Source organism: Mustela nivalis (assembly GCF_964662115.1).
Source record: "Mustela nivalis genome assembly, chromosome: 20".
Classification (NCBI taxonomy): Eukaryota; Metazoa; Chordata; class Mammalia; order Carnivora; family Mustelidae; genus Mustela; species Mustela nivalis.
The window spans coordinates 10,609,533-10,633,826 of NC_139039.1; the positions used below are offsets into that span (position 1 = coordinate 10,609,533).

Consider the following 24,294-nt stretch of genomic DNA (forward strand, 5'->3'; position numbering starts at 1 on the left):
AGAAGCAGGCCTCCTGCTGAGCAGAGAGCCCGATGCGGGGCTTGATCCCAGGGATCCCTTGGACCATGACCTGAGCCGAAAGCAGAGGCTTTAACCACTGAGCCACCCAGGCGCCCCAAGACCTATAACTCTTGATGAACCTTCTCTCTCTCCTATCTCACTGCAGACTGAACAGCAGCACAAAAGACTGGAAAGATCTTTTCAATGACAATTGCATTACTTGAGAGATAACATTCGTTTTTAGATTTCATGTTTTATCTTTGTGGTCTCTCCTAAGTTTCCTGAGGTTAGTATTTGTGTCTGTTTTCCTATTTACCTAGCACACCGAGTCTGCACAAAGTAAGTATTGTTAAATACAATAGGGCCTAAAATGAAATCACTATGCTAAGCCCCATGAAACCAATCTGAGAATTAGTTTTGGTTCTCCCAGAAATAACATCTTAAATCAGTCAAACAAGAAAGCTCTAGTTAGGGAGACCCAAGTGATAGGCCTCTCCTATCCCCTAAAGTGACCTTGAAATAACTGGGTTTTTTTTGGGGGGGGGGGTTCAGGATCATTTCCTTATTCTCTCTTCTTTCTGCCTAACACCTTTCACTTTGTATAGCTCCTCAGAGCCCCTTTCTATCGGCCAAACTGGATGCTACCTGACTGATGAATCTTTGAGCAAAGACAGTAATTTTAAAGTAAGATCTTTAAAATTTACTCAATTGCATTTTACTTTTGAATAGTGTTTAAACAAATACTGATAAATTAATGAATTCTTTCTCATTTAGACAACTGTTTTCAATTCGAAGGTCCATATTTTAAGAAGATTTTTACTGTATTTGGAATGGACGGACCGAGATGGCAAAGGAACCTAGAAAGTCTGTTATTTTAGCAACATAAAAGTCAGAAATGGCATGCAGGAATGGAATGGAGGTATAGTAGTATTCTTTGTGGAGCTGAAAACTATATTTCAGAGAAATTAGACTTATTGTGGAATTTCAAAAGGCAAAATTAAGAAAAATGTGTGTAAAGCAATGAAAGGCATTTAACTCAAGCTCAGGAAGAACACGCTCACGATCTAAAATAAATAAAAATGAAGCCTCTCCCTTGGGAAGAAGGGTAGATCCCACTATTAGATGTATCTAAACCACCCCTTAATGACCACAGCCATCTGGAATTCTACAGAGGAGATGCTTTGACCTAGGTAATGTCCCTTCCTCTGAAAAGTTATGATTCAGGGACTTGCATTGTGTAGATTTAAATATACCTTTTGGCTTCTTGTAGATAGAAAGTGATGTTTATAAAGTATGTCCTAACATTTTAATCTAGTGTATGGTAAAATATTTGACAGGATACAGACAAAAGTATGTGCTTAGGTTTGAAGTCATAAATATTTAATTAGGATGATAAAAGTAAGGATAATAAATAGGAAAAAGGTATTTGAGGGATATGGGAACAATCCAATCCACATATTCTTGTGATTAACTGGATATGGAGGTGAAGGCCTTACAAAGGCACAGGATGATAATGTCAAGATACAGATGGGTAAAGGGATATCTGTAACATTGATACAACTCTTTTTGAATGTGGGGGAGAATTAGCTTTGGAGGAACAACTCACGTTTGTTTTTTTTTTCCCCACATTTGATTTTCATTTTTTTTTTAAAGATTCTATTTATTTATTTGACAGAAAGAAATCACAAGTAGGCGGAGAGGTAGGCAGAGAGAGAGGAGGAGGCAGGCTCCCTGCTGAGCAGAGAGCCCGATGCGGGACTCAATCCCAGGACCCTGGGATCATGACCTGAGCTGAAGGCAGCGGCTTTAACCCACTAAGCTATCCAGGCGCCCCTCCACGTTTGATTTTCAAACCAGAAGTTTAGAGGGACATACTATAAATATATGGAAAAATGTATCAGAAGGTCATTGATCTCAGATCCAAGGGAGAGCTTAAGACTCAGAAGCATTATAGCTGCTACTGGAGGAGGAAAAGAAGAAAAAGATAGGAGCGAGTATGGGCAAGGGGGAAGAGGAAAGTTCTAGTAACCATGTTAGATTACAGGGCTCTAGCACTTATGTACATCAAAAGTGTCAATAATAGCAGCTAGAATTTATTGTGTGCTTACTCTGTGCCCACACACTGCATAACATGTTTCATGAGCACTGTAGTTGGTACCAAAAAAGTAAAACTATCTTGACTGTCCATCTATAGAGGAACTAAAAAATATGACAAATTGATAAAATGAACTATTGTTTGGATATTAAAAACAATGATTACACCTATATCTACAGATCAGGCAAGATACTCACCATTCAAATTACTTACAGATAAATATGTGTAGTAGGATCCTAAAAGGACCACATTCAGTGTATTTCTATCACACTTCCAATCCAGTTTTTCAGAAAATCCTTTTGACATGCTCTTTAAAATATACCAAACACCAAAAACACCTACATAAAGGCGCAGAGGTCTCATCAGGCTGTTCATACTAGTTGTCTAGGAAATTAGAGAGTGTTGGAATGAGGTATCTAAAACCCAACCAAACCGAAAAAACAAAACCCAGTGAACAAAGATTCTAGCATATTACAAAGTTAAATGAAAATTAAAAATACAAAATTCTATCCATGTCAGAATAACATCCAATTAATACCTAGGCTTATGGGCCATAATTAGAAAGTTAATTTTTTTTTTTAATTTTATTTATTTATTTATTTATTTATTTATTATTTGAAGCCACTGACTTGAGGAGATGGAGACTGTGAGCCATTTCAGTTTTAATCATCAGTTGTTTTAACCCTCTTTCAATATTAGACTTTTCAAACTAATGCTTACACCTGAACCCAGAGGGTGACAAGAATATATGCTCAGGAAAAATATCTGCTCTTACTTATTCTAGAGTTTAATACTGCACGACACAGAAAAACCAGTGTGTCATCAGGGTCTAATTAAGTGGGGGCTAGAGAGCCAATGCAAATCTATTGTATACGATGGGGTCTGGTTTTAAGTTTTTATTGTGTTATCCATTTACTAATTGCCCTGTTGAGAACAAACACACTCTGCCTCTGTGCTGATAACAGGAATGCTATCACCTTTCTGCCTTCTGTGCTCTAATCCTCTGCCCATCAGATGGGCTGTGAGCACTTCATTTAATGTTAAAGGTCAAGTGTTTCTTCTGGTAGGGTATGTTTGCTTGATAAAGTGTGTGCACAGCTTCACATGTTAAAAAGCAAATAAAGTCCGTTGGCTCGACCAATGATTATTTTATCCACAGAGTCAACTAAGTGTGGGCCACAGAGACCCTTTGCAAGAATCTATTACCTTCTCAGTTTCCCACTTAGTTCACGAATTACAGGTGTTTAGATGCAATTTCACATCTTGACTTGGCATCTCTCCACCTCGGAGCCTTAATTGTCATCTTAAACTACACACATCCAAAACTGAAAACCCTACCTCCCACCCATTCTCACCAAATTCTCCTCAGTCTTAGTGAAGGACAACTTTAATCTTAAGGTAGCCAGACCAAGAGGATCAGAGTTATTATTGCTGATAGCTTTTGGTCACATCCCAAGTCCAGCTTATCTGGAAATCTTGCTGGCTCTCCCTTCAAGACATATCCTAATCAGACCTGTTTCTTACCATACCCACTGCTACTAGAATGACTGAAGCTAATAGAATAGCATGCTTAGACAAGTAGTTGTACTAGCCTCACAACTAATCCTACTACTTTCCCTTAGGCTCTAAAAATCTGACGGAAGACTGAGTCATGGCTTGAAAAGGGTAAGTCACATCATCTCATGCCTTGACCAAACCCTTCAAATGATTCCTTATTCCCATTTATTTCCCCCGTCAAATACACATTCTCCTACAACCTCACAGGCTTCTCCCACTGTAGAGGGTTCACTTGGGCTTTTCCTTCTGCCTAGAATGCTCTTATTTATATTGTAATTAAAGGTACTTTAGAAACAGCCAGTGCAGGAAGAATACTCTAACATACCTTTATCTCCAGAAAGCAGGAAATAAATCTCCCACGTCAAGAGTACCTTCCCTGAACCAGGAGGTAAAGACATCCTTATTGTCAGAAATAGGAAATTCAGGCCCAAGAAGCCTATAGAAACTTTGTTACTTTTTCCTTAATATTTAAAGCCCCTGAGTATGTTTTCTTTGCTCCCTTGATTCATTACAGATTTATGCTTCTTTATTTATCTGAAGCCTCTAACTTCAGCTTAGGTCATGATCCCAGAGTCCTGAGATCGAGCCCAGCATTGGGCTCTCTGCTCAGCAGGGAGCCTGCTTCCCTCTCTCTCTCTTTCTGCCTGCCTCTCTGCCTACTTGTGATCTCTCTCTCGCTCTCTGTCAAATAAGCAAATAAATAAATAATATTTAAAGTGATCTTGAATAGGACTTTAACATTTCATTGCTAACTTAAAGAGGTCATACTTTGTCATGGGATCACCATTAGAACCACATGGTAGAGATAGGTCAGCAGGGCATTCCAAAGGACAAAGTGATGGATTCCCCCCATTTTTTTTTTTAAGATTTTATTTATTTATCTGACAGAGATCACAAGTAGGCAGAGTCAGAATGAGAGAGAGAGGAGGAAGCAGGCTCCCTGCTGAGCTGAGAGCCCGATGCAGGACTCGATCCCAGGATCCTGGGATCATGACCTGAGCCGAAGGCAGAGGCTTTAACCCACTGAGCCACCCAGGTGCCCTGAATTCCCCAATTTTAATGCATATATCATTTTTTTTAATTTTTTAAAATATTTTATTTATTTATTTGATAGAGAACACAAGTAGGCAGAGAGACAGGCAGAGAGAGAGTGGGGAGAAGCAGGCTCCCTGCTGAGCAGAGAGCCTGATGCAGGGCTCGATCCTAGAACCCTGAGATCATGACCTGAGCTGAAGGCAGAGGCTTAACCCACTGAGCCCCCCAGGTACCCTATGCATATATTATTAATGGAGGGTTCCATAGTCATAGGATGGACACTTTGCCCCAGAAATTAGATACTCAGCACAGCAATTACTGATTTTAATCCCTTTGTCTTTCATCTCCAGTAAAAAAAAAAAAAAAAAAAAAAAAAAAAAAAATCAAAGAATCAAAGCCTCTCAAAGGCTAACAAATAATTAGAAATTCTAGGTGGGTGACTTCCTCCCCCAAGTTTGAGGCAATACAGATTCACTGGTTCTCTGTGTGTCCACACCATCGAAAGGCAAGGCGAATGCTCTTCGAAGCCTCTCAAAGCAAACAGGATGGTGACACACAAAAAATGAAGCATTCCAGGACAGAAGATGATGGTATAAACCACCTTCCTGTTTCTGAGCTCCAAAGACCAACGAAATTTCCCAAAGTCTCTCAGTCTACAAAGGCACCATCATGCTCTCCAAAGAGTTGTCCTTTATTTCACACAGAATATTTCCTAAAACCCTTTTCTATAATGACTAGTTTGAAATGTAATTTAAATAAACCCAATAGCTAAAAGTGAGGAGCTGCAATGTAATTCAACCAAATCGAGCCTTAAATCCCAAATGATCTAATTAAAAGCAGGTTAAAGAATGTTGTACTCGACTTCTCGCTTCCTCGGATACCTCACACTTGATCAAAAAGCATAGAATGTTTAATGTTATTAACACATTTCAATACTGTCAGCTTCAGATCTAATATTCAAAAACATTTAAAATAAAACCAAAATTAAGGATCAGAACTCAGTGTGGATTTCTCCACTAGAGAGGGATAGATGCCTATAGGTTAAAGCATGGTCTTCGGCTTGAAATCTGATTCTATTATGAACAAGTAACTTTTTAGTACCAAGCAAGAGGGTTGGTAGAACACAGGATTTTGAAATACAAATCTTAGTAAGAAAAGATACTGAAATACAAGTTTGCATATAGGTTTTTATCATAATATTAGAGTATAAGTTACAACTTGATGACGACAAGTCACTTCCACAAGAGCTACTGAAGGAACAAGAGCTTTTATGAGTGTGCTTCCAACTATGGACTGCTGGTATCCAATGCGTTTTTTTTTTTTTTGTTTTTTTTTAAGATTTTATTTATTTATTTGACAGAGAGAGAGATCACAAATGGTCAGAGAGACAGACAGAGAGAGAGAGAGATGAGGAGAAGCAGGCTCCCTGCTGAGCGGAGAACCCAATGTGGGACTCGATCCCAGGCCACTGGGATCATGACCTGAGCCGAAGGCAGAGGCTTAACCCACTGAGCCACCCAGGCGCCCCTCCAATGCGTTTTTGTCACCAATTTAAAAGAAGAAAGTTAGTGTGGTAATATTTTAAACTGAGGTCACGGTGGTGTTTTTCTCGAGGGGGCTCACATAGGTTTGTCACATTTTGAAATAAGCTAAATAAAAATTCAAACAACTTTTGAAGTAGCACATCCACCTGTATTGATTATTTTGGATTATTCTCTTATGTCACGATAGATTTTAAATATTGGCTTAAGGCGTCAATAATATCTAAGGGCGACGGAAAGGACCATGGCTAGGTGCAAGATTTATAAATCTGCCTACCACTTCTTAAAATGAAATAATCCACTGATAAATAGAAGGCCTTCTATTAGTGATAACAGGCCTCTGGGATCGAGTTCAAAATTCTCTGTGAATATTTACTTTTGTGCGCCTATGTTCGAAGAGTACCTTCCAACTTAAGCCACTGATTTTGGTTAATAAAAACGTAAGTAGAAACTCAACAGAAGTCATTAATTACTTTTGTCCGTGTGATCACTAGCATGTATTCAAGACACGGTAGGATTCTGTAATTTTTCTAAGTTGCACTGTGTATCCAGATGCAATCACTGAGTGTTGATTAATGAGTGTTTGCTAGAACATGCAGAATAACAATGCAATATTATGTTTCTGGTCCATGAGACTCCCGATGTAGCTAGCCTTTGGTTTTTACTATTGTTTTTCTTTCCGTGTTGCTTAATAGCCATACAGGATTGTCTTTGATTGGATGTCAGAACAGTTTGTGCCCAGGTCCGTTCAAATTTTCTCCATACACACAAATTCAAGAATTTTTTTTTTTTTTCTGGCACAAAAACCCAACATCATTAGTAGTGGCGTCTCTCAACAATGAGCATCATAAAAATCATCTGCAAGAGAAAAGAAGCTGATTTTCAATGATGTGATACAGACTTTGAAATCATGCAGGTAAATACCCAAACGATATGTAATGGATGAGAAAGAACAAAAGAAAAAAAGGAAGGGAAAGAGAAGATAAAATGCCACCATAAGTCTCAGGCTTGTGTGTTCAACATGTACACTAGGAAGAGTTATTATAAAAAAATGAAAAGGAAATTCTTAAACTAATCAAAGAGAGAAAAAGACTATAGTCTAAGTTTTCAATGCATTAAAATTAAACCCTGGAATAACTTCAAAATTAAGTGAAATGAATCCTAAAAGCAAGCAAATGTCTTTTAAAGTACAAAGAAAATTACCTTAGAAGATGAGACGGAGGGGCTTTTCAAGTGCAGCGCATCAGATAAACCAGAAGGGCCCACAAGGGGGCTGGCCGGCTGCCTGGTAAATGCAATAGAAGTTGCTACACATTCCAGTGCATGCCCGGCTCTAATGATCACAGAAGGACTGGGATGCAGACATTGGAGAGAGGGGCCTGATTCCAGGAGCGAGAGTAGGAGAACAGAATGGAAAGCAGTCTTAATGCCAGAATGGGTGATCAAAGCCTCACAACTCAACATCCTGACCCTGGGCTGTGAAGCTTGAAGGAACTAAAAGGATAGATAGGCTGGAAAAATCAATGATTATGCATGAGTTTGGAGGAGAAAAATAAACAGGAAAGAATGCCTGTAGAAGGAGGCGGTCTTATTTTCAGGAGAGGTCTGAAACCCACTTGAGGCTAACCAAGGACAAATAGCCTTGCAGAAGGCAGAGTGGGAGATACCAGAGAAGGGAAACCGGCTTGGAAATAAACTTCAGGAAGCTCTTTGTCAGTGGTGGGGTTGAAGACAGACGCTTACTGCTCTGAGCCCATATGGCAAGGGCCAAGTGAAAGCCACAGAGTGTCCATGTTCTCGGTCACAAAAGATGCCCCTTTCTCTTATCAGCCTTCATGCACGACGCCCAAACTACACTCCTGGGAAAATACAGATATGAATGAAAGAATTCAAAAACTGTAGAGCTGGGAGAAAGCTTTATAAGCATTTCATAGCATAGCTTTAGAGCTCCATGAATAACCCAATACCCAGACAGGCGAAATGTTACCAGGCCTAGACCCCAGGCACCCATTCCTCAAGGCTGCTGTGTTGCTCTTCTAGCATGCTTGCAAGGGTCGCTAGCATGCTAGCATGCTTCCATGGCCCGACAGGTGTTTGCAGCAGAGTCGTTTGTAGGCTTGTTAAAAAGTGATCCCTGGGACATTGGTCCTAACCCAATATCAAGAGTTGACAAGGCAAGCAGACCTGAGCCAGAAAGAATTATTCCAGCTCTCATACAGCACCCCTACCTTAAATCCAGTGTAAGAGACATTCATCGAGGTCTGTGTGCAAGCAGTACCCAATGATGGAAAGTCAGTGAGGGCAAAACACTGCCCTCCAAGAGTTCATTCATCTAGTTACTGAACCACTTATTTAGGGTCAAGCACCCAGGGGGCACTCTATAGACACTGGACAGTGTGGATGCTAGACCTGCCAGCTGGTGCCCAACAGGTGCCCAACAGTATGAAGAAATGATTCCTCTCCAAGTTCAGCATGGAAGGTCACCTCCCCACACATGCTCAGAACCAAAACGGCAGAGGGTCATTATGGCTATCGAGTGTCAAAGGCATGAAACTGTGCCACAGTTTTTTAAAAAACTCAAATTAGGATGCAGACCAATTTGCCCCCACCTTCGTGTTGAAACAAGATACAAAACATAAGGTTTGGGGGACAGTTCTCAAAGAAGGTGCCAACTTTGCCTCCCTCCCCCAATCTCCCACACACCTGTTCCCCAGGAGTCAGGCCTGGATTATGGTAGGTTGGGTCCCTTGGGAACTCCTTGGAAAGGGCTACTCAAAGCTAGAGGCACAAGATCAGCCCGCAGCACTTTTAAAGGCTGAAAGTTCAGGGTGCCTGTGTGGCTCAGCTGCTTGGGCAGCCAACTCTTAATCTCAATTCAGATCTTGGTATCAGGGTCATGAGTTCAAGCCCCATGCTGGCTCCATGCTGGGTGTGGAGAGAAGAAGAAAAAGAAGAAGAAAAAGAAGAAGAAGGCTAAAGGTCCAACAGACCAAGTACAGAAGAATACCTTGCTCAAAGTTTAAGTCCTGGGTCAGAGCCAACACAGGGAAGAGGTGGCCAGTTTCTGGGTGGTTGTGGTAGCTGCTTTTAAATCACCTGTACGGTCCAACAGCTGTGTAGGCAAGTCCAGCAAAAAAAGGCAGACCAGATAAAGAGACATGCAGCAGCCTTCTTTGCCTGTCTCACTGGGGTGCTTTCACTTCCACTGTCACTGATCTCACTAAAGATTTCCAAGTTTAACTCCTCCTTGTCTAAGATCTTTGTTGAAGTTTAAAAAAAAAAAAACACAAGTAAAACCAAAGCAAAACCAATCAAGCAAACAACCCTTCAATTTACTCATGAAATATTTTTTTCTAATCCCCCAAAAGTTAAAGCCCAGATTAAGCTTCCCAGACCCCTTGGGGAGGACAATGAACTCAGTTCCTGTTTCTTCCTCACAGTTCAATCCCCTGCATTTAAGTGATTTACATAATGAAGGATCTCACCTACTGAGGCTCAGATTGTCAACCCCACCCACACAAGAAGAGCTTTATGATTCACTCCTCGGTGAGCCTCCTTTCCACCACTATAAAGTGGTTCAGTTCACTAAAACCTTATGTAAAACTTTATTAGGCAGGATAATTTAGCTTAACTGGTACAACCAGCAATGAGAACTCTGTGGCCTGATACAGGAAACGGATATTCGTTGCTCACATAAAATCCAAAGCAGGTCAGTGGGGGACCACCTCCATCCAGGACTCTGGGACCCGTAACACTGCCATCTTGTAATGCCACCATCTCAAGGTTGCCGAGGCAGGGAAGGGAGAGACGAGGCATCTCGCTGGCTTTTAACTACCTCCATCTAGAAGTAACTCCTCACACTTCTGTTCAGTGGCCAGAACGTGCTCGATGGCTTCACTTCAGTCTCAAGAGACCAGTAAAAATAAGGAAGCTCATGAAATATTGAGTGTACGCGATCTACAATGACAGCAATAATTATTATCGACATAGAACATTAGCATATACGTCTTATCTGGAAGGATCCTTTTCCCCATATTCCCATAGTCCACTTCTCCTAAGTGGTTTTCCTGCGTTTGAATGCTAGGAAACCTTCTCTTCCAGTGTTTTAATGAGGCGTTTGAGTACATCGAAAACCATTTAAAAAAAAGTCACTAAACAGTATCAAACAGGAAATTCTTCTTTTGTTTTTGAATACACTAAAGGATCAGAAACTAGACAAGGTCAAGAGTAAACTGTGGCAAATTATCAGGAAAGGGGTGAAGAACAAGAATCACCAGTGGTATTACTTCTGAGGAACTTCAATGTAACAAAGTTTACATTGCCTCTGAATGTAAACTTCTTATGGTGGAAGTATACACACATACACGCCCAGCAAACAGACCTGATACATTGTCAGCTGTGCTCAGACATAGGGCAAGTTTGTGATTCATTCCCCCCAGCAAATGAAGTCTAGGTTCCATCCTGATAGTTGGTACCTTCTACCATTCGGCATCCCTTGTGGCCCTTTCTGATTTAAGAAAAAGAGAGGCCCTTCACCTCATTCTTAAAGCTTTAGAGGGCTCTTGAGCTTATAAGGGAATGCTTTCAACTTAAAAAATACTTTTGAGATTCACCATAGAACATATCCTCCCCAATGTCCAAAGCCTGATGATTCACAGACCTGTACCCCTGGAGCTAAAAACACATTATATGTTAATTTTTAAAAATTTAAATATATATATATATTTTTTTTCTTAAAGATTTTATTTATTTATTTGACAGACAGAGATCACAAGTAGGCAGAGAGGCAGGCAGAGAGAGAGGAGGAAGCAGGCTCCCCGCTGAGCAGAGAGCCTGATGCGCGGCTCGATCCCAGGACCCTCGGATCATGACCTGAGCCAAAGACAGAGGCTTTAACCCACTGAGCCACCCAGGCGCCCCTAAAAAAATAATTTTAAAGATCTTTTCTTTTTCATTTTTTTTTTTTAAGAGCGGTGGGGAAGATGCAGAAGAAAAGAGAATCTTTTTGTTTTAAAATATTCTATTTATTTTGAGAAAGAGAGAGAGCAAGCATACAAGCAGGGCGAGCGGGAAAGGGAGCAGACTCCCCAATGAGCAGGGAGACCCACGGGGGAGCCTGATAGATCATGACCTGAGCTGAAGGCAGCTGCTCAACCCACGGAGCCACGCAGGCACCCTGGGAGAGCGAGAATCTTAAGCAGGCTCTATGCCCAGTGCAGAGCCCCATGAGGGGCTCGATCTCACGACACGGAGATCATGACCTGAGCCAAAATCAAGTTGGACACTTAACTGACTGAGCCATCCAGGTGCCCCTAAGATGTATCTTTTAATACAAAGTAAAAACACCAATTACTACATAAAGGTTGGGGAAAAATTAAGTGTCAGAGGGATACTACACTCATCATCCAAATATTTAACAAACACTGAATGCCTCCCACATGTCAGGCACGAAGTTTGATGATGAAGCAGTGAATACAGCCTACAAAAATCTATGCCTTCATCAAACTCACCTTCCAGAATAACTACATTCCCTGGTTTCCAAGTGTTGCTAGTTGGTTGTTTCCGTCAGCCTTCTCTTTATTCCCCAGCCCCTCAGATGAACTCCATAGGCCTGTTTCCAGCTACCACATCCTCGCTCCGTTCTCGCTCATTGTCAACGGAGGTTCACACCTTCCCCGTAACAGAGGTCATCCGCACACTCATTTCTGGGAGGTTCTGTCACTTCCTGTCGGGGCAATCACTTTTAAAGAAACCTTACATTCTATAGTCGACAACTCAAATATCATTTTCACATTCTGTGTTGCCTAGTTCACTGCGTGGTCAGCCCAGCAGGACAGCTCTGGTTTGCCTCGCGGATGTGATTTTGTGACTCTCACACCGGTGCCACTGAACCCTGTGGAAAAATCCGCTCCTAACATTGCACCTTTATACAATGCTTTCCATTCCCAAGTCTTTATTTTCCATCTTTTACCGTTTCTCCTTATTCTTCAAGCCAGGACAAGTCATGCGTCATGGAAAGGTCCAGTCCGAGAGGAAACGTGGGTCCTCTACTAATACTTGGTCAGTTGTGCCTGACAACAAAATACGGACGACGAAGTACTTCTTAGACTTCTGAGCAAGTCACTTTTCCTCTTTTGTGCTTCAAGAGATTGCTTGGTTCACAGTGTCTGAGCACAGATCACTTCCCCCCCTTTTATTTACCAAGGGGCTTTATGGTAACCGAGACCATCTGGCCTTTTTTTTTCTTTTTTATTTTCCTGGAACGGTCTTGATTCCCCACATCCTTTCCCATAAGTGTGCTATCATTCTTGTCAGACCGTAGCTTAATTCCCATTAAAAACACAAGGTTACAGTTCATCTGGTTCCTTACCAGGGCAATTCACATTCAGATTAAAAGCCTCACACTTTTCTCAAAGTTCTTCCAAATAGCCCTTTTGTAACTTCTTCCCACTCCACCCCCTCATCACAGCTTAAGGCCACGTATCAACCTCCTACTCATCCTGCCAACCCACTCTTGGCTCTATCACTCATCATCCCCTCCCTTTGTGGGCTGCTCTCCTGAACTAGGGAGAACCCAACCTCCTCTACCTCTTTTCCATGCAGATTCTAAACTCCCAAAGCTCACTCCTGTATGGGCACCATTCCCCTAAGGAGGCCCCAAATACCGACGTATACATTCTCCTTCCCCAGAAGTTTTTCTTGACCTATGGGGCTCGGGAAGTGCTCTTTTGAGGAGACCTTCTTGTCCGAATATACAAACCTCAAGCCTCCTTTTGTTCTCCTACAAGGAATGGAACCCTTAGTTTCAGCGGAAGTGGAAAACTTCATTTCAACGCTACGGACGTGAAGTCTGTTTTGTCTCTTTTCAGTTGATTGTGTTTTGAGAGTAGTAGACATTGGTTTCAGAGGTACAACACTGTGATTCAACAATGCTGGGCTATGATAATCTTACCACAAGTGTAGCTATCATCGGTCACCATGTAGCACCATTACGATGTCATTGACTATATTCCCCATGCTGTGCCCTTTATTCCCGTGACTTACTCATTCCATAACTGGAAGCCTGCCTCTCTGACTCCCCCTCACCCATTCTGCCCATGTCCCCATCGCCCTCCCCTCTGGCAGCCACCAGCATGTTCTCTGTATTTATGGGACTGACTCTGTTTTGTGTTTGTTTATTCATTTTATTCTTGTTGTCTTAATTCCTTAGACAGGGACTAAGAAAATTCAACAGCTTTACTTGTCTGGTACTGAACCACAAAGCAAACACTGAAGTGTTTGCTTGTTTTGTTTTGTTTTAATTTATGTAGCCATTAACTGGTTGGCAGTAATCCACAATAAAGCATCAATATATCTCCTTGTAATGGCAGCTTCCTCTTTTAATAACTCAATGGATCTTTAAATACTCACCAAACGCCACATTCTACAATAGCCATCAGGCAAAAGATGTGCCTACCAGTATGTGTTTAATTCATTAAGTAAAACATTAAAAAAAAAAAAAAAAAAAAGTAGTTGTGGTCTAGTGCATCATGAAAACACTACCAGATCCCAGAATATTAAGTCTTAGCTATGAAGAACAAGAATATATACTAACAAGAGAAAGATGTAATATGACAGAATGTGTTAAAGCAACAGTTGGAGGTTTTTACTACTTTTCTTTTGGTATTAATTACTCTAAAGTCCACTGGGGAACTTGAAGTAACACAACAAAAAAATTCAGAGTTTTTTTTCCCCAACGTTTTCTAAGTTAGCAAGGTATTGCAATTCACTGCAATTATAAGAGCCTTCAATAAATGTATTCCTACCTAGAATCGAATGAATTTTGGCAGTGTCTTCCAGTAGCACGCATGGGGAAGACAAGAAACTGCTTGGTGTATTCCTCAGTTCTCTATTCCTTGTGAAATATCTTCTACAGCCTGTATCAATAGAGATATTTACTCCCGGACTCTCAGAGTGGTTATTCCGTGGATATTGGAGGTTTTGAATAAATGTTGAGGTGAGAAGGTGTTAGTGGGTAAACAACATCTGTCACTCCTGGGTGCAGAACAAGGTCATCAAATAGTCCTCCTCAAGCAATGGCTCTGAACCACAGGTCAGGATGGACAAACAGCTAGGATCAAGGAATCAGTTTCAAGATACCAGAATCAGGAAATCTAGGTTCAAGGGCTGGAACCTGAAATAGCAGGCTATGTGAACTTAAGACTATCCTTTAAGCATCTGAGTTGGCTTTAATAGTTGCAAAACAGGAAGTCAACCTCAAAGGTTGGTTACAAAGCTTATGTGAGATGATATCTAGGAAAGCACGTAAGACACCTAATAAAAATACACATAGTGATGGGGGTGGGTGGTAGGTTGTTACCTACTGATGCCAACTTGTGCTTTACCAGTCAATGGCAAGGCAATCGTACATTAAGTCTTTACACTAAGGGTGTGTGTGTGTAGGTCTTCCTTCCCCAGCTGGACCATCACCTCCTAATGTCAGGATGCACTATTAATTTACCACAAACCAATTAACTGCCAGGACCAGAAGTTGTTCAATACATGTTTGCTATGTTAATGAGTAAATTACATAGAATTGTATCATGTCAGCCTATGGCCACAAATGCTTTTTCAAAGAGGAGGGTCTTTCCCTACAATTCCCCACACCATCCAGTGGTATTTCCAAATCATTTTACGCAAACCTACATCAATACAATCTCGATTAATTGGAATTCTGTACACACGTTTGTCTCAATGACTGCTTGTACTTCCTTGTTAATCCTCAGCGCCTAACGGATACTAGCGGATACTTGTTCATGATTCTACTTAACCTTCATTCAAAGGTCAAATCTGAATAGTATTTACCAGAACCAGTATTTTGCCCAGTACTATGCTTACAACATCCTTTGCCAAGGGGACCCAAAAGACAAGAAAGGAGTGGGGTGCCTGGGTGGGTCAGTGGTTTAAGCCTCTGCCTTCAGTTCAGGTCATGATCTCAGGGTCCTAGGATCAAGCCCTGCATCGGGCTCTGTTTGACATGGAGCCTGCTTCCTTCTCTCTGCCTACTTGTGATCTCTGTCTGTCAAATAAATAAATAAAATCTTTAAAAAAAAAAAAAAAAAAACAAGAAAGGAGTGGCTTAGCCATTATGTGGGATCCATCACACATTCGAGAAGGCCAAAGACTTCCAACATCCCTTCCTTCACTCCCACGCACACGCACACGTGCACACACACACACAGAGAAAGAAAAAGAAAAGGTCTTTGCCATATACCTAAATCTCCATCCTATTTTGAGATTTCTTCTTCTCTTAAGGTATGAAAACTGATGTATGTCAGGCATAAATGAATAATGTGGTCAGGAGATCGGATTTTTGAGCTGAAAACCTTATATGGCTCACTCAGATCTTCTTGGAGAAATGCATTACAGTTTCCTTCAAATGCCCTTCGTTGGTCCATTGAAAAAATTGCATAATTTCATAATATCTACCTTTGTGGCTTCTCTGTGAGAAAGGGGCAGTTAGTGCTATCCAGCTCTGGGAGTGGCTGGAAAATTAAGGCATAGATGTGTTAATTAAATAGGTATTCTGAAGCAAAAGAAATCATTAAACTCAAGGCTGTAGAGGGTCCTACCTCCTCTCCAACCCCAACTATATGCATCGGATCCAGGCTGTTCCAGGAAAGGGTGACAGAGTGTTTGGTAACTTCTGGGTTCCTTGGAATTAAATATTTTCAGGACCCAAGCTAATGCCTGAATACTGCCTATGGACGGATCCTAGCCTAAGTGCCTTCTCTGCATTGTATCATTTGCTTTAAATTGCACGATAATGTGATTAGGCAAGCGCTATTATGCACACATTAAAGATGAAGAAAATGAGACTCATGGAGCCTAAATGAACTGTAAGTTTAAGTCGAATCTAGTTGGCTCCAAATTTTAACGAAGTGTATGTCCTCCTGATAATTAGAAGCTTTTACCTATGCTGGTGTGGTAAAAAAATGTCATCAGTAAAACTCGAACTCTCTCTGATCAGAAGGGGCTAATAGCTCCTGTCCCGTCGCTAGAGCATTTTTAACTTGCTGAGAAAGGTGCAATCATGGATTAGTCCCTATTATCAGCTACCACCCTCTCCAACTCCCACCTGTCACACAGCATGGATAGCTTCTTTCTGCAGAGGCTTCTCTGGCTACTTTTCTCTGGTTTCTAATGCCAATTAACAAGAGCTCCCCCATTTCCCAAGCACTCCCACACCCTCAAGTTTCTTTTTTCTAACCCACCTATTAATGCAGCACACTCTAAAGAGAAAAATCCTAATTAAAAAGTCATCTGCACCACCCCGTGGAAATCACACCTTCTTTGCCAGGAGCTGTTCAGTGACAGCAAAATGGGACTCCGGTCATTCTGCAAGATTCGAACCCCCAGAGCAATGAGCTGCCACTGGCCAGGTGATAACCCAGTTAGTGCAAGAAGCCATCCAGGTGGTGAAAGAATCTGCAAGAAAGAGAATCTTGACCCCCCCCTCCAAAAATAAAATCCCTCAAGGAGATAGAGACCCTACCAACACGGGGGTCAAAGCTGCACACAAGAGAGCTCAGGATGTGGTAGCCAATACTGACAACTCGTTCTTTCTTAGTAGGAAAGGAGGGGGGGGGAGCACTGAAATACAAGGAGTTCACCACAATGAGCTACTCTACACAACCTGAAGGAAAATTTTGGTATCCCAAAGAATGCAGGCAAAAACAGAGAAGTTAACAGCTGGCAGAAGAGCTGGTCATCTTTGGTTTACAAAACTCAAAAGCACTTTCCTATTCCTGTTTATCTGAGGCCTCATTTCATAGGTCCCCAATGACCATTTATCACTGTAGCCTTCACCCAACCCAACACCAGAAGCGTGCTTCCTGGTTAAGCTGGCTTCATCCACCACTACATTGGAAGTGCCATCTTCATTTACCCGACGAAAGTCAACAGCTAGTAAAGTCTGTTCCAGTGTTCACTTTAATTTGGGTTAATATTTTACAGAAACAAAACTCAGAGAGTGTATATGTGCACACATGTGAGTGTATACATGTGTGTCTTTTTGATAACAGAATTTTAGGTTTGGTAGGAAGAAAAAAAAAAAAAAATCACGAAGTTTACCCAGTATCACTTCCCACCCAATCTTGCCCTAATAAGTGATCCTCTAGCCTTTTGGTGAAAGACAGATCATTATAAGTGCATTCCACGCTTATTTAGCTTATAAGATGATGCTCTGTAACAGTGAATGAACTCTACCTCCCCCCAGCAACTGCCAGAAAGTTCTGGTTTTGCCCTATATGCCCCACTTCCTTCTCTATCTGCAAGGACTTTAAATATCTGGAGACAGTTATTGACAGGTTACTCAAACAAGCCTTTTTTTCCTCCCCAATCATAGTGTCATTCTGGCTGGGGTGCCTTCAGATGTAAAATAAGGGCCCTGGATTACTCTGAACATTAATGCTGCTTACCTAAGGGGATGAATTCAACAATCTCCTACATTTCCGTGGAATTTAAATTATTTTCAACCCTGGCTTCATAAACTTAACTTGTGCCTTCACACTGTCAATCCACCCACTGTGAAACCAACGAACTCAGCAGGTCCACACACCCTCCCACACTTCCCCTCTTCCCAGAACACAGTTCCAGGATGGATTTGGCATTGGAAAGAGAACAGGTAGCTTCAGCAGAGTTCTCAGAAAAGGACAACAGGCATGAGAAACTAGCCAACCATTACTAAACGTAAGGCACATGGCACTGAAGTGGGGGCCGTGTTTAAGGAAGGGATCTTCTAAAAGAACTGATGAAGGCACATGAATTTCTGAGCTTAAACATCCAAATCCTGCCTGTCAGAGGCAGCTTCAGAAGACAATCCTAAGTGTCGTTACATCGTCCTCTTACAGCCGTAGATGTTCACACAACCTGAACCGTTGCCCCTCGTCAGAGTCTCTAGGAGAGAGTATCCTTGACTTTAATTTGTATTCCAATAGAAAAAAATGAAACAAAGTTGTAGCAAGTGGGACCATTTCCTCATATTCTCCTGACCTCTTCCTAAAGGGAACCCAGAATCCGTGCTATCAGATACAACCATCGTCCACAACACGTCGCCGTTAGGCCACACCACACTTGCAACCGTGAGGTTGTGCTGTTGACTAAAGTCCTCTTAAGCCAATCGATTTAATTCTAGTTTACGTGCATAGCAACCCTTTACCTTAAAATGGCCAATTAAATTTCCACTCTATTTATATATATATTTAAATCCTGAGTTATGATTACAGACACAAGACTTGAAATGCCATACTCTCACTTCCAACTAAAAAGCAAGGAGTTTGTTTTCTGTTTTCAAGAGGGGTCAAAGAGAAATGGTCTCAGGGGATAAGGAAATTATTTTTTTAAGGAAATATCTCCATCTTGTGGGCACTTAGGACTTATGTTTAGCACTCTATACAACGTGTTGCATTTTTACAATGGGATTCAAAAAAGCATTGGCTTGAGTGTAAAGCTTCTGTGAGGGGCTACAAAAAAAAGTAATAGACAAATCCCATTTTCAGGGCATTCACAACCCAAGGTTAGAGATACACGTGTGCAGCTAATAAAAGAGAAACCGCGGACACAGCAAAGTTTTAGGTAACTAGGGAGGGGTTACAGACATGAATTTTGCCTGCAAGTACCTAGCAAGTCCTGGAACAAGTGAGATTTACACTGGACCCTGAACTTTACCGGATTTCAGTAAATCAGTGGGAAGGAGAAGCTCACCTTCAACATTATCCTCAGCTTTCCTGTAAGCACAAGGTGGGTATGTTAGTTTCCTATCGCGGCTGTTAACAAATTATTTACTACACGCACAGTAGCTGGAAACACAATTCATGCTGTTACCGTTCTGCAGAAGTCTGACACAGGTCCCGCTAGACTAACTCGGAAGTGTGCTGCTCCTTTCTGGGGAGTCCTCGGGGGAGATTCGGTGTCTTTGCCCTTCCCAGCTTCCAGAAGCTGCTCACATGCCTTGGCTCAGGGCACCTTCAAAGCTCGTGCAAGAGCAAATGGAGTTCATGTCACATGCCGTCATGCATATCCTCTTCTGAGGTCACAGCCCGTCCGGACTCTCCCCTCTCCCCTCCTCTTCCACTTTTAAGGACGCTAGTGATTACACGATGCCCACCTGATTCCCCCACGATGCTCGAACTAGTTTAAGGCAAGCTGATTAGCATCTTCAATCCACCTGCAGCCTGAATTCCCCTTAACATCTTCCCAGGTTCTAGGGACTAGAACAGGGGTGGGGGGTATTATTCTACCTATCATGCTGGGAAAAGACCACAGTAAGAGATGGTGGGTAGGATGGGCTTGAGGTAAAGAAACAAAGGCCTATGGGAAGGACATAAGGAGAGATGAAGTTGGAAATGAGAGACCTGAGACTCCCCCATTGGCTTCTGAGCATGGAGAGATATCATTGGTTCTTGTTACGCAGAACACAATTCTAGTTGCACCATGGCAGGTAGACAACGAGGTACGTGCTGGAGGTGGGGAGACCAATGAGGAGAGCCCAGGTGATCACGATAACGGTCTGAAGTGATAACACTATGTACACAGCAGATGGGAAAAACACTGAATAAGGGAGAGTAGACACATCTTCAACAACCATCAGGTTCTAGAGAAGGGAATGGAAGCTTCTTCTACCACTCAGGTCTCAAATGTGAGAAGAATACTGCTCTGTTATCAGAGCTTAGGAACATAGTAGATATTACACAAGTGTTTTTGAGGGTGGGGGAGGGTCATGATTGAGGAAATGGTCAGGGATGAGGATAAAGGGAGCTTTACTTAAAGTGACCAGGAAGACTAGATGAAATATGGAAAACAAAAAAAAAGAAAAAAAAACAAAAACAGCCAAGAATTGACTTTTGGAGACTGCCTCCACGTAAAAGGTGCACAAAAGAAGAAAACACGGAAAAGGATAGGACAGAGAGAAGGAAGACTTAGGACGAGATAGTTTAAAGGGGAAAAAACAAAAACCACACAGTGAACAATGAAAGCTGCACGTATGTTGAGCAGGATAAGAAAGACCTACAAACCCAGGAAATTGAAATTAACCTGGGCCTCCAAGAGCTAGAGTAATTCCACTTTACCCATGGCTTTCTCCAGGTGAAAGTAATCACAAATATCAAAATCTATAGAGGGCTGGAACCACTGGCACGGGATCACTGGCAAACCATTTCCTGATAGATCAATGTGAAATTAGAAATTTGCACGGGACGGCAGGCAAGTTGTCACCAAAACACAATCATAACCAACTTTGGTTGGAAATGTTCTACCTACCAGTCGCTGTTCTGTTTTCTGTTTTTGTTTTTTGGTTTTTTTTTTTTTTGGTGTGTTTTTTTGTTTTAAGATTTTACTTATTTATTTGAGAGAGAGATCATGAGAGGAGAGAGGTCAGAGGGAGAAGCAGACTCCCTGCTGAGCAGGGAGCCCGATGTGGGACTTGATCCAAGGACTCCAGGATCGTGACCTGAGCCAAAGGCAGTTGTTTAGCCAACTGAGCCATCCAGGCACCCCTGCCAGTCACAGTTTTAAGCACTTTACAGTTAGTAAATGCACGGATATAATAACTAAGCACCATTATAGGTGCTGAGATCTCCATAACCAAAACGAGGCAACTGTTGGTCTTCCCGAAGCTTCTGTTCTTGTGGATTTCATACACTCAGTGGTCCTCTGAGGCAGGTCTTGCTACTACTGCTATTGATGAGGTACCTGAAGCAGGAATGATCGACACAGCTGGGAGACCTGGTGCTGGGGGCAAAGCCAGGTGGTCTGGCTCAGAGTCACCAGGTCCTGCCTCTCGGGATATAATTAGTCCCTGATGTAAAAAAGTGATACCTAACATATTTTTAAAAATAGCTGCATTTCACATTAGCATTAGTGACTTTCCAGATCTGCATAGATGCTTCCGTTTACCTTCTCACTTTTTCTCTCATAATTAATATTAAAGGTCAGAGTTAAATCAATAAAGGAAACCCATCTTGGGCTTCAGCCGTAGAGTGGGGGAGATGCTAGGTAGGAGAAATGGGACAGGGATTCAGTCTGTGGGAACACATTCAGGCAAAGCTGTGACATATGCAAATCCAACTGGAAATGCTTTTAATATCTACCTAAACAAGTTGTAGTTCTGCCAGGAAGAAAACATTTGTTGAGAATACAGATCCAACATGTACCTAATCCAAAGAGGTATTGGAAATCTTAAATAAGGATTTGACGCTCCAGAGGGGAAGACATCCCATGGCTTATGAAAGTACAAAGACTGAAAAACCCGCCTGTGTTAGCTTCATGTCTAGAGATGGTTGCGACTTTGTGAGGAGAGAATTAAGTTCTGACTTTACTTAAAATGGGGACTGGAGCTATGAGATCAAACCCCTTCCTATATTCAACTTTGTTGCACACGTCAGTAGAGCAATGTCTTTGCCAAAACCAAGTTGTTTGTTTCACCCTAATATTTTGGGTCCTTAACTCACCTATGCGAAGACAAAGACCCCATGCCCCCTTGGTATGATGTTCTCTTCCTCTTGTTCCGTGCAATTGTCATTTAATCCCAGGGAAAATTAGGAGAAAAATGCAAAAAGCCGATCAGTCCCAGCCTATAATTATTTTTTATTAAATTTAAGAATATTCTGTGCACACCTGATATTTTAAATACACTATCTGTATTGTTTAAGAGACTTCAATATAGAATACCTAAGAAATCTTTACGGTTCAAGTTGGTTTTTTTGGGGTTTTTTTCTGCTTAAATTTATTTGACAGAGATAGATCACAAGCAGGCAGAGAGAGAGAGAGAGAGAAGAGGAAGCAGGCTCCCTGCCGAGCAGAAAGCCCGATGCGGAACTCTATCCTAGGACCCTGAGATCATGACCTGAGCCCAAGGCAGAGGCTTAACCCATTGAGCCGCCCAGGCGCCCCTATGGTTCAAGTTTTAAATGAGACATTACTAGGTAACTTTTTTTTTTTTTTTAAAGTAGGCACCACACCCAACATGGGGCTGGAACTCTCGACCCCAGGATCAAGAGTCACATGCTCTACTGACTGAGCCAGCCAGGAACCCCTAACTTTTAAAACTGTAAATTTAAGTTGGTAGCTATAAAAAAAGTTCTAAAATCATAAATAATCTTGTAACGTGCAGAAGAATTAAAATCCGCCATATTTACAACTTGAATTTATGAGATTTACAAGTGTTATTGAAGCACATGAGAAAGTTTATTTGTTAGACAATTTAAGTACTTAAAAAGAAAATCGAGTATCTTAAATTTATAAGTGCAGTTTAAAATATTTAAGTGATTTAATTAACTAGGTTGTAAAAAAAATCCTTTAAAAAGTGATTGCTAAAGTTGCCAGATTTAGTAAAATAATTAGATTTGTAAATTGAACTTAAAGCTTAAGAAAGAACTCAGTTTTTCAATTTGTAATTTTAATAAAGCGAATATTAATATTCAAAATAAAAGTAGCCCTTCAATAATCTTTCTAAGGATTAAAATCATGGTTTAAGAACAACAAAAAGCTCACGCAGGTATCATGTGGCTACTCAGAGTATGTGTGGCTTCATGAGTTATGGAAGCCCTGAAGTAAAATATTTCTAACATCCCAGCCAGTTCCTTATAAAGAGCTGAAGGTCTTGTATCCAGCCTGCTGGGAAGTGTGTTACTCGTCGTCGGTCGCACTTACAGTCTCCTCCAAAGGGCGACTGGGTCTAATTTCATTCTTACCCCAGGAGCATGGTGAGAACCTAAAGAAGTAAGTGGTTTCCCACCCTCACACCCAAGAAGCAGACTTCCCAGCCCCACTTCCTCGGAGTGCCACGAGAACTAAGGAAGCAGTGCTTCTTCATTTCATGTAGAGGCGGCACCTCACTAAGACATGTTTATAACAACTTTCTGCTCTCTTGTTTGTCCCTACAAGGCTAAAAGGTGGATGTGAACAACATTCAAAGAGTGGGATCAATGCACCTCTTTTCCAGCTGGAATGGAACCGCTATTATTATGTGTTACGACCCATTAATGGCCGTGTATATTGGATTTTTGCACCTCCTCCAGGTGATGGATGGGCTCTCCACCACCTTGCACAGCTCCACTTTGCTTCTGCTCATGGAATCTTTCCAGACACAACCCTGAGCCTTCCTCTTTTCATCAGAATATAGCACAGAAGTAGGAGCTTCGGAGCGTAAGCAATGCAGAAGCGTGAGATATAAACCCAGAAATAGCTCTGGAACTGAGAGGCCCCAGCCCACCTACAGAAACAATGGAACACAGAATCTGTCAACAAATACCCTTCCATGAAATGTCCCTTCTCCAACCGACTCCCCCATCACCTCGCCTGTCAAAGACGAGAATGCACTGTAAATTTCTGCCAACTATTCGGGTAACTACCTCATCATACCATCTTGGCCTAGGGGACTTTGTTCTTGGGACCACCCTATCTTGTGTTCAAAACAGGTCATATCCAGCAATCCCAAGCCAGGACTGGGACCTAGTCTGCTTCGCTTGCCTAAAAGCACAAGCAGAATAATAAAGGTAAGAATCTGCTCACAAACCAGTAATGGGAACCAACCTGACCATGTTTCCTGTTTTGCTTTCCAATAAAACAGACCACTGGATGAACAAAGTCCAAAAAACTATACATAGAATGAATCACTGTTGCTGATGGCAAGGACCAACGAGCCATCTAAATGTACTGAATTAAAGGACAGGGTGATCCAAATTAGCCTGAAGGGCATATGCACGGAACAGGACAAGAAACACAGAAAAACAGCTAGGAAGAGAACGATAAGGAAAATTGTCTCCAACAGGCGAGCAAAGGCTTCAAGGGCAGGTTGCAAAACTTTAAAGGCCTCTGCATCACTCCAAAGGGGGTCGGGGGGGAGACACACACATGATAAATAAAACGTAACCTCAAAAATCAATGAATAAAAATTAATTGGGATTGTGGTTTAGCCCTGGAGTCGTTGCATTTCCTTGGCTGAAACCATATCTACCCAGGGGATTTTGAGTAAGTTGATGAAGCCATGTGTGTTTCAGAGGTTTTGTGGTCCTGGTATAATTTCAG

The 24,294-nt window shown here is 41.7% G+C and overlaps 1 protein-coding gene and 1 long non-coding RNA gene across 10 annotated transcripts in view; both read right to left on the reverse strand.

The window, feature by feature from the left end:
* UNC5D (unc-5 netrin receptor D) overlaps window positions 1-24,294 on the reverse strand; it is a 562,020-nt gene that overhangs the window by 322,338 nt on the left and 215,388 nt on the right. The gene's annotated exons all lie outside the window — the stretch shown is intronic.
* Window positions 9,820-13,121, reverse strand: LOC309855288. The gene is made up of 4 exons (XR_014306715.1): window positions 12,989-13,121; window positions 11,739-11,953; window positions 10,842-10,902; window positions 9,820-10,185 (listed from the first exon to the last, which is right to left on the reverse strand). It is a non-coding gene; the product is annotated as an uncharacterized lncRNA (long non-coding RNA).